Source organism: Prosopis cineraria, unplaced genomic scaffold (assembly GCF_029017545.1).
Source record: "Prosopis cineraria cultivar Desert tree isolate PC_DT_omini unplaced genomic scaffold, ASM2901754v1 PC5, whole genome shotgun sequence".
NCBI classification, from domain to species: Eukaryota; Viridiplantae; Streptophyta; class Magnoliopsida; order Fabales; family Fabaceae; genus Prosopis; species Prosopis cineraria.
In genome coordinates, this window is record NW_026555336.1 from 26,428,953 (window position 1) to 26,437,318 (window position 8,366).

Sequence of the window (8,366 nt, forward strand, 5' to 3'; positions counted from 1 at the left end):
ATCGGGTTGTACTTCTTCAACTGTGATACGTGGAACACATTATGGATACCTGCAATCTGTGGAGGTAATGCAACTCTATATGCAGTAGATCCAATTCGCTCCAAGATCTCATACGGGCCCATAAATCTAGGTGTCAATTTCTTTACCTTAATGGATCTACCAATGCCTGTCACTGGAGAAACCTTCAAAAATACATGATCTCCTACTTCAAACTCTAACGGCCGTCTCCTCTTATCAGCATAGCTCTTCTGTCGGCTCTGAGCGGTTAGCAATTTTTGCTTAATCATTGCAATCTTCTGGGTGGTCTGCTCTACAATTTCTGGACCAATGATACTCCTCTCACTTAATTCTGTCCAACACAAAGGCGATCTACACTTCCTTCCATACAAGGCCTCATAAGGCGCCATCCCAATACTAGAATGATAGCTGTTATTATAAGCAAATTCAGCTAATGGCAAATGATTATCCCAACTACCTGGTAGTTCAATGGCACAAGCTCTCAACATGTCCTCCAAAGTCTGGATCGTCCTCTCTGTTTGTCCATCTGTTTGGGGGTGGTACGCGGTGCTAAAACTCAGTCTGGTACCCATAGCCTTCTGTAGCGCACCCCAAAAGTTTGAAGTGAACCTTGGGTCATGATCTGACACAATTCTAGAGGGTATACCATGAAGTCTAACTATCTCCTTAATGTATATCTCAGCAAATTTCTCTAATGTAGAGGTAAACTTGATCGCCAAAAAGTGAGCTGATTTGGTGAGTCGGTCTACTATCACCCAAATAGCATCCTTACTCGAGGGTGTTCTTGGCAGTCCAGTGATGAAATCCATGGAAATATCATCCCATTTCCACTTTGGAATATCTAACGGTTGCAGTGTTCCAGCTGGCTTCTGATGTTCTATCTTTATCTTTGACACGTTAAACATCTAGAAACAAATTCAGTTACATCTTTCTTCATTCCTGGCCACCACCAACCTCGCTTCAAATCATGGTACATTTTAGTTATACCGGGATGAATTGTATATTTGCTCCTATGAGCTTCTTCTAAAAGGATATTCCTCAATCTTGGATCATTAGGTACACAAACTCTACCTTTATACTTCATCACTGTGTCCTCAGAGATGGTAAAATTTGGGCCTTACCTACCACTATCTCCTTCCTTATATTCCTTAAGTAGTCATCACTCTGCTGTGAGACTCTGAGATCTTCCCAGAATTTGCTCTCAAAGTCTGCTACCTGGAGTGCGGCCATTTGATGTTCAATCACATCTACTGAAACATCATGAAAACTGTTCCACAAATGATATTCATGAACCATCAAATGTGCAGCATGAATAGTCTTTCTACTTAAGGCGTCAGCTACCACGTTAGCCTTACCCGGATGGTAATGTAATTCAAAGTCATAATCCTTCAGAAATTCCATCCATCGTCGCTGCCTCATATTAAGCTCTTTTTGATCAAATAAATACTTCAGGCTCTTATGGTCACTGAAGATTTGAAACTTAGATCCATACAAGTAGTGTCTCCATATCTTCAGAGCAAACACAACTGCAGCTAACTCCAAATCATGAGTAGGGTAATTTTCCTCGTGTGGTCTCAACTGTCTGGAGGAATAGGCAACCACTCGGTCATTTTGCATCAAAACACATCCTAAACCCTTTAAAGAAGCATCAGTGTACAGAGTGTACGGCACCACAGGGTCAGGAATAGTCAATACTGGAGTAGTGGTTAACCTCTTTTTCAATTCTTGGAAAGCAGCTTCACATTTGTCAGTCCAAATAAATGGGGCATCCTTCTTAGTCAGCTTAGTTAAGGGCATCGCAATTTGCGAAAATCCCTTAATAAAGCGACGATAATAACCTGCTAAACCTAAAAAGCTTCGTATCTCTGTAACAGATTTTGGCTGTTCCCACTTCATCACTGCATCAATCTTGCTAGGATCCACCGCAACTCCGTCTCTGGACACAACATGGCCCAAAAACTTTACTTCTTGGAGCCAAAATTCACACTTGTTTAATTTGGCATAAAGCTTATGTTCCCTCAAAACTTGCAAGACGATTCTTAAATGTTCACCATGAGCCTCCTCATCCTTTGAATAAATAAGAATGTCATCAATAAACACTACTACAAACTTATCTAAATAGGGTCGAAAGATCCTATTCATGTAATCCATGAATACCGCAGGAGCATTCGTAAGTCCAAACGGCATCACCATGAATTCATAATGCCCATATCTCGTCCGAAATGCTGTCTTAGGTATATCCTCCGCTCTTACTCTCAATTGGTGGTACCCTGACCTTAAGTCAATCTTTGAGAAAACTGCGGATCCCACAAGCTGATCCAGCAAATCATCGATTCTCGGAAGTGGATATTTGTTCTTGATGGTTACTTTGTTCAATTGTCTATAATCAATGCACAATCGGAGGCTTCCGTCCTTCTTCTTTACAAAAAGGACTGGAGATCCCCAAGGTGAAACACTCGGTCTGATGAAACCCTTCTCAAGTAGCTCTTCAATTTGCTTTTTCAGTTCCGCTAACTCTGAAGGGGACATCCGATAAGGAGCCTTAGAAATTGGCCCTGTACCGGGTACCAATTCAATTGAGAACTCTACCTCGCGCTTTGGGGGTAAACCGGAGACTTCGTCTGGAAATACATCCGCAAATTCTTTGACAATTGGGATATTCTTCACGCCTTCATCAATCTCAGCTTGGATAGAGAAGAAAACCATGTAGGCCTGGCAACCCTTCTTCATACATCTATCAACTTGCGCCGCCGACAAGAAAACATGATCTTGAGTCTCGACTGGGGTCACCGACAAAGAAGATAAAGACACACTCCTCTCTCTACAATCTAGGATAGCACCATTTGCAGCCATCCAATTCATTCCCACAATTACATCCATACCTCTCAGTGGTAGGATAATTAAGTCCATAGTTGTTTTCCTATTTTTAAACTCGACTACTAGGTTAAGGCATGCCTTAGCAGTCCTCACAGATTCTCCCGCAGGAGTAGACACATTCATATCAAAAGGTAAAATACACACAGGCAAATCAAGGTTCTTTACACAAGTTTCAGAAATAAAAGAGTGTGTAGCACCCGAATCAAATAGTGCAACAATATCATGATGAAGGATTTTGATGTTACCTCTAATGGCATCTGGGGAGTTCATGGTGTCCTGAGTAAGAGCAAACACACGGCCAGAGACAGTAGGATGTTGGGAAGGGTTCTTCATATTTGAGCCCTGGTTGTCCCCACAAAACTTTGCAATGTGACCGGGTTTCCCACAAATGTAACAGACCCAGCACTGTCCGAAATGACGACGCCCGCATTTAGTGCACTGTTGAGAGCTCGCTGTACTCGGGGCAGGGGTAGATACTGTTGGGCTCCTCTGTGACCCGTGATAACTACTATGATAGCTCCTCTGTCCTTGGCCCCTTTGAAATGGACCCTTCTGCCTTCCTTGGTTCCATGAGCTACTCGAACCCTGATGGTTTTTCTTCATAATGCCTCCGGTGGGTCGAGGGTAGGTTGGGGGTCTACTATATGAATAACCCCTCTTCTCTCTCTCAACCTCCTTCTTACTGCGAGCTACTACTTGTAGTTTTATGCACATTTCATCATAATCTCGGATATCTAGATGAGCCAATTGTTCCCTCAATTCTGGTCTAGCCTTCTCCAATAAGCGCTTAGCCTTCCATTCGAATCATCCCTATACTGCAGGTACGTGGAGTATCTAGATAACTCCTGAAACTTAGCAATGAATGTGTCCTCATCGAGGTTCCCTTGCTTAAAGGCATGGAATTCCGCTTCCTTCTCAGACCTTAACTCTGATGGAAAGTAATGCCTGAATAATTTTTCCTTGAATTCCTCCCAGGTGAGTGTAGAATCATCCCTGGGCCCTGCTGTCTCCCACCAATCTCTTGCTCCTTTCACTAGGAGCACTAATGCTACTTGTACTTTTTGATTGCTGGTGCATGTGACTACTCGAAAGATGGATTCGAGTCTCTTCACCCATTCCTCTACCACGGATGGTTTAAGGTTACCATCAAACGTAGGAGGGTTAAACTTCCTAACAGTTTCCCACACATCAGTAATGGTCGGTGGGGCTCTCTGTTCCTCCTGCCTAATTTCTTCCTTCTAGACTCATGATCTCTCGGAGTGGCAGGATGTGAGGAACTGCCTTCCCCCACATGACTCTCAACATGAGCCCTATCTCCATTTTCAGTTACCTTTTGCCTCTTTAGCTCCGTCAACTCTTGTTCGTATCCTTGAACCTTGTCTGTTAATGTTTTTACAAGCATTCTTAATTCCGCCAAGTCAGGCTCCTCATTTGGCAGTGGCGGTGGCAGGTGCTCATGTTGGAATCCTGAGTTACCACGAGTAACAGGCATTTTCTCTCCCCTCCTAAAGGATACAAGATATAAATAATAAAATTAGCCTAGCTATATAATGGCCATACAATGAGAAGCACCATAACAATGTATATTGCCAACCGACTATATGCAATGCACCACACATAATAAATACATATTAAATTCACACAAATAATAGTTTCAAACAAAAGTTTAAATAAGTGTTACTAAAATAGAGGCTCGAAACATGATGCTCTGATACCAATATGTAACACCCTCAAATTTACAAACCGATTTTTCGCAAATTATTAATTCAACAAATCATTTTTTTTTTCATTGAACCCTTATCATACCCTTATCATGGTAGAAAAATTTCTACCATGATACATCCAAGACAATATACCACAGGTCTTAAAATATCTCAAAAAGCAATTAGAACCATGAGGGACAGACATGATCCTCATGGCATGATATTTAAATCAGGTCATGAATCAAGAGGGACAGACATAATCCTCTTGATCATATAAATACTTTTAATAAAAAGGATTAGAGTTTACATGCTTCACAAAGAAGATATGTCCTAAGTTGGCACAAGATACATTGTATAATCCAAAATAAGAGGCAACGTAAAAGATGGTGTCTCATACACCATAGTTACACCTCTGGTGCTTTCTCGGCCGGACTCGCTCCTGTAAAAATATTAACCACGGGGAATGAGACTTAAAAGTCCCAGTAACCAAAAATTAATATGTAATGATGCATGCGGATGTAACTAATCATGCGATTGCTAAGTGGGCACACAAAACATTTAACCGAACAATATTTTCAAACAAACCGAACAAGTATTTAATTGCATGACTGCACCTTATATCCTCCTTTCGCCATGCTCGGACGCCAAATCACCCGGCCAAAGGTGAGTTGGACCAAGCGACACGCCACTCATTGGGTCCAATGAGGGCTTACCACGTGGTAATAATTAACCGAACAGAAATTCCCATTAACACCATACATTAAAATACCCTGACAAGTCATGCATCATTCAAATATCCAAACAGGAATATATCCGAACAATAATATCTCATCATGATAAACAAAAATAAATTTTTAACCCACTTGGCAATAATTTCAAACAAGTATATACAGTATTTATTTTCAATAATTCATAATTTTTCCAAACAACAAAACAACACATAACCATTCACAAACACACCATCACAACACATTAATAATGGTTACCTTGTGTCTTGAATAACAAGTTCCCCTTCACAACTCCTTTTTCACCACTATCTTTGTCAATATAATCTACATAATTATTTCACAATACTATATATTAATTTTACATTAAAATAAATAACTCTAATTTAAAGAGTTAGAAAGTCTTAGATCTATAATCCATATTAACACTAATTTAAGATTTATGCCTCATTTAACTTCCCAAATTCTTTTCTAAAATTCTCGTACCCTAATAAACTATTTTTTTTATCCTCAAATCACTTCTAGTATCACAATTTCATCCTTCTATATTCTAAAAATTCGTCCAAAAATAAATTAAATTTTAAAATTATCCTGAAGCCTCAAATCACCTTTCTATAACCTCAAAAATACCTATTCATACTTAAATAAATATTTAATAATCATAGGTTTATCCCTACATCTCAGATTCCACATAAATTCAACCATATAGATCTAGATTTTAACTCAAAAATTCTTAAACATGAGTTTCAACCTCAAGAAAATATTCTATAATATTTATTATATCCCTAAGAGTTTTAACCTATATTTTTAATCCATCATATCATCAGATTAACTATCCTATAGAAAAATCCTAATCAAAATATTTACTCTATCCTACAAAATAATCATATCACTAGAAAGCTAATATTATTTACAAAATAACTATAAAATTAATTTTGTAATTAAATAAATTTTTAAATGCTAATCTAAACAGGAAAGTTAGAACATACCTGAAGAAAAAGAAAATAATCCCCCCTTGCGAGAAAACGCCGAGCAACGTGAGAGGAAGAGAGAAAAATAATATAAAAATGGGATTGTGAGTCCCAAAATTATATTAAAAAAAACTATAGGTTTGAATTTAATTATTCAAACCTTTGGGCCAAAAGTTGCAATTTTCTCTAAATTGCATCTTAGCCTCTCATGCTTCCTAATGCACACACCCCCTCCTTTTTATACATGAAGGCACCTCTTCTCTTCCCTCATCTAACCAATGTGGGACTTAGAAACAACAACCTTCCACCCCCCTTTTTTTTTGTTCCTTCTACCTTCTCTTTTTTTTTAACACACACATAAAAAAATTATTTATGTATTATATCTTAACTAAATATTGCTTATGTGGTTTTAAATTTAAATTTTTAAATTCATAATTAAATACCTAATCATAATATTATTTCTAAATAACCTCAAATAATATAAATTCCTATTATTATCATTTTTTTTCTCAAAACCTAAATTCCACAATTTCTTTATTATATAAAAATCAGGATGTTACACTAAGCCTTTGGGACTCCTTTACGTGTCACTCGTGACTCTTCTCCTGAAAATTGTTAACCACATAATGAGACTCAAAAGTCCCAGTAACCAAAGCCAATTTATGATAGTGTATACAAACAGTTAAGTGTGTGCTTATTAAGTAAGAATTAAAAATAATATAATCTAACAAATATAAGAATATTACAATACACACAAATAACCATCCTTATATCCTTCCATTAATCTCGAGCCGTAGCCCTCACTCGGTGCGAAATTACCCGGCCAAAGGTAGATTAGCTCGAGCCCTTACAAGCCACCTATTGAGCTCCAATAGGGGCGTACCACGTGGCACATAAATGCAACAACAGTAGCAAGTCTCCCAACACCTCCCACAGTAATCAAACAAATTCATAATAATATTGCACAATTATACAATATTACAAAATTTATAATTTTCTCAATAATCATCCAATTAACATGAAGTAACACTAATCACAAATTAAAAGTATAGTTACCTCGTGGCTTTTTTAATAAATTATTCCTTACAAATTTCTCTTCCACCACAATCTTCACCAACAACACAATCTACAAATAACATATTATTTATAAATATTAGTTTCAATTATTGAAACTAATAAAATAATCTAATAATAGAATTAAAAATATAACATAATTCCTAATCTCAATCTTAATACAAATCTAGAGTCAATACTATTAAGTAAAATTTTTAAATCCTCTTTTAGACATAAATAAACATTAATAATCTAAAAATTAACTTCTAAACTAATTTCTATTATCAAATTTTTTTTTATTTTATAAATTCGCACCTAAAATACTCAAAAATTAAAATTGAGTCTCTAGGTTAGAATCATAATCCTATAGCCATAATAATTCATTTCTCATCCCAAATAATCATCTAAACCTCAATAATTCAACATATATTTTCAATTTAATAAAAATCTAGTCTAGGATTTGATCCTTAAGTCACAAATTCAAAAATCATCAACATATTTATACTCTAGAATATTTATTATACTATTAACAACCTCAAAAATTATGTTTATTCAATATAAATTCATCCCTCTTCCAAATCCTAAATTTTCTACCACCACAAACTCAGAAACTAAAGAAGAAGGATGACTAAGAAAAATTTTTAAAAACACATATTTAATTTTGAAAAACTTGAAATCACACCCTAAATATCCTATTAAAAACTCTTACCTTAAAAATTCAGATCTTCCACACCGATGATTCATGCTCACTCTGCCTCAGCTCACGCAAGAAGGAAAGAATGAAGAAACGAAGGAAACAGGTGAGTTTTTATAAAAATTTAGTGGGTCCCACTTTTTTTTATTATTTCTTCTTTCCTCTCTCTTCTTTCTTTTTTTTATTATTTTATATGTAATCATTACGCGGCCGCCGAGAGCAATCTCGTTCTTCTTCTTCTTCTTCCTTTTCTTTTTTTAATACCTTTTCTTTTTTTTTTATAATAATAATAATTTAATAATATTTTTTATTATTTTTTATTATT

At 36.5% G+C, this 8,366-nt stretch overlaps 1 long non-coding RNA gene across 1 annotated transcript; it reads right to left on the reverse strand.

Annotated features, from left to right (window-relative positions):
* Positions 1-4,863: 4,863 nt before the first annotated feature.
* Positions 4,864-6,634, reverse strand: LOC129310443 (uncharacterized). The gene is made up of 3 exons (XR_008593116.1): positions 6,313-6,634; positions 5,585-5,650; positions 4,864-5,037 (listed from the first exon to the last, which is right to left on the reverse strand). It is a non-coding gene; the product is annotated as an uncharacterized LOC129310443 (long non-coding RNA).
* Positions 6,635-8,366: the final 1,732 nt, after the last annotated feature.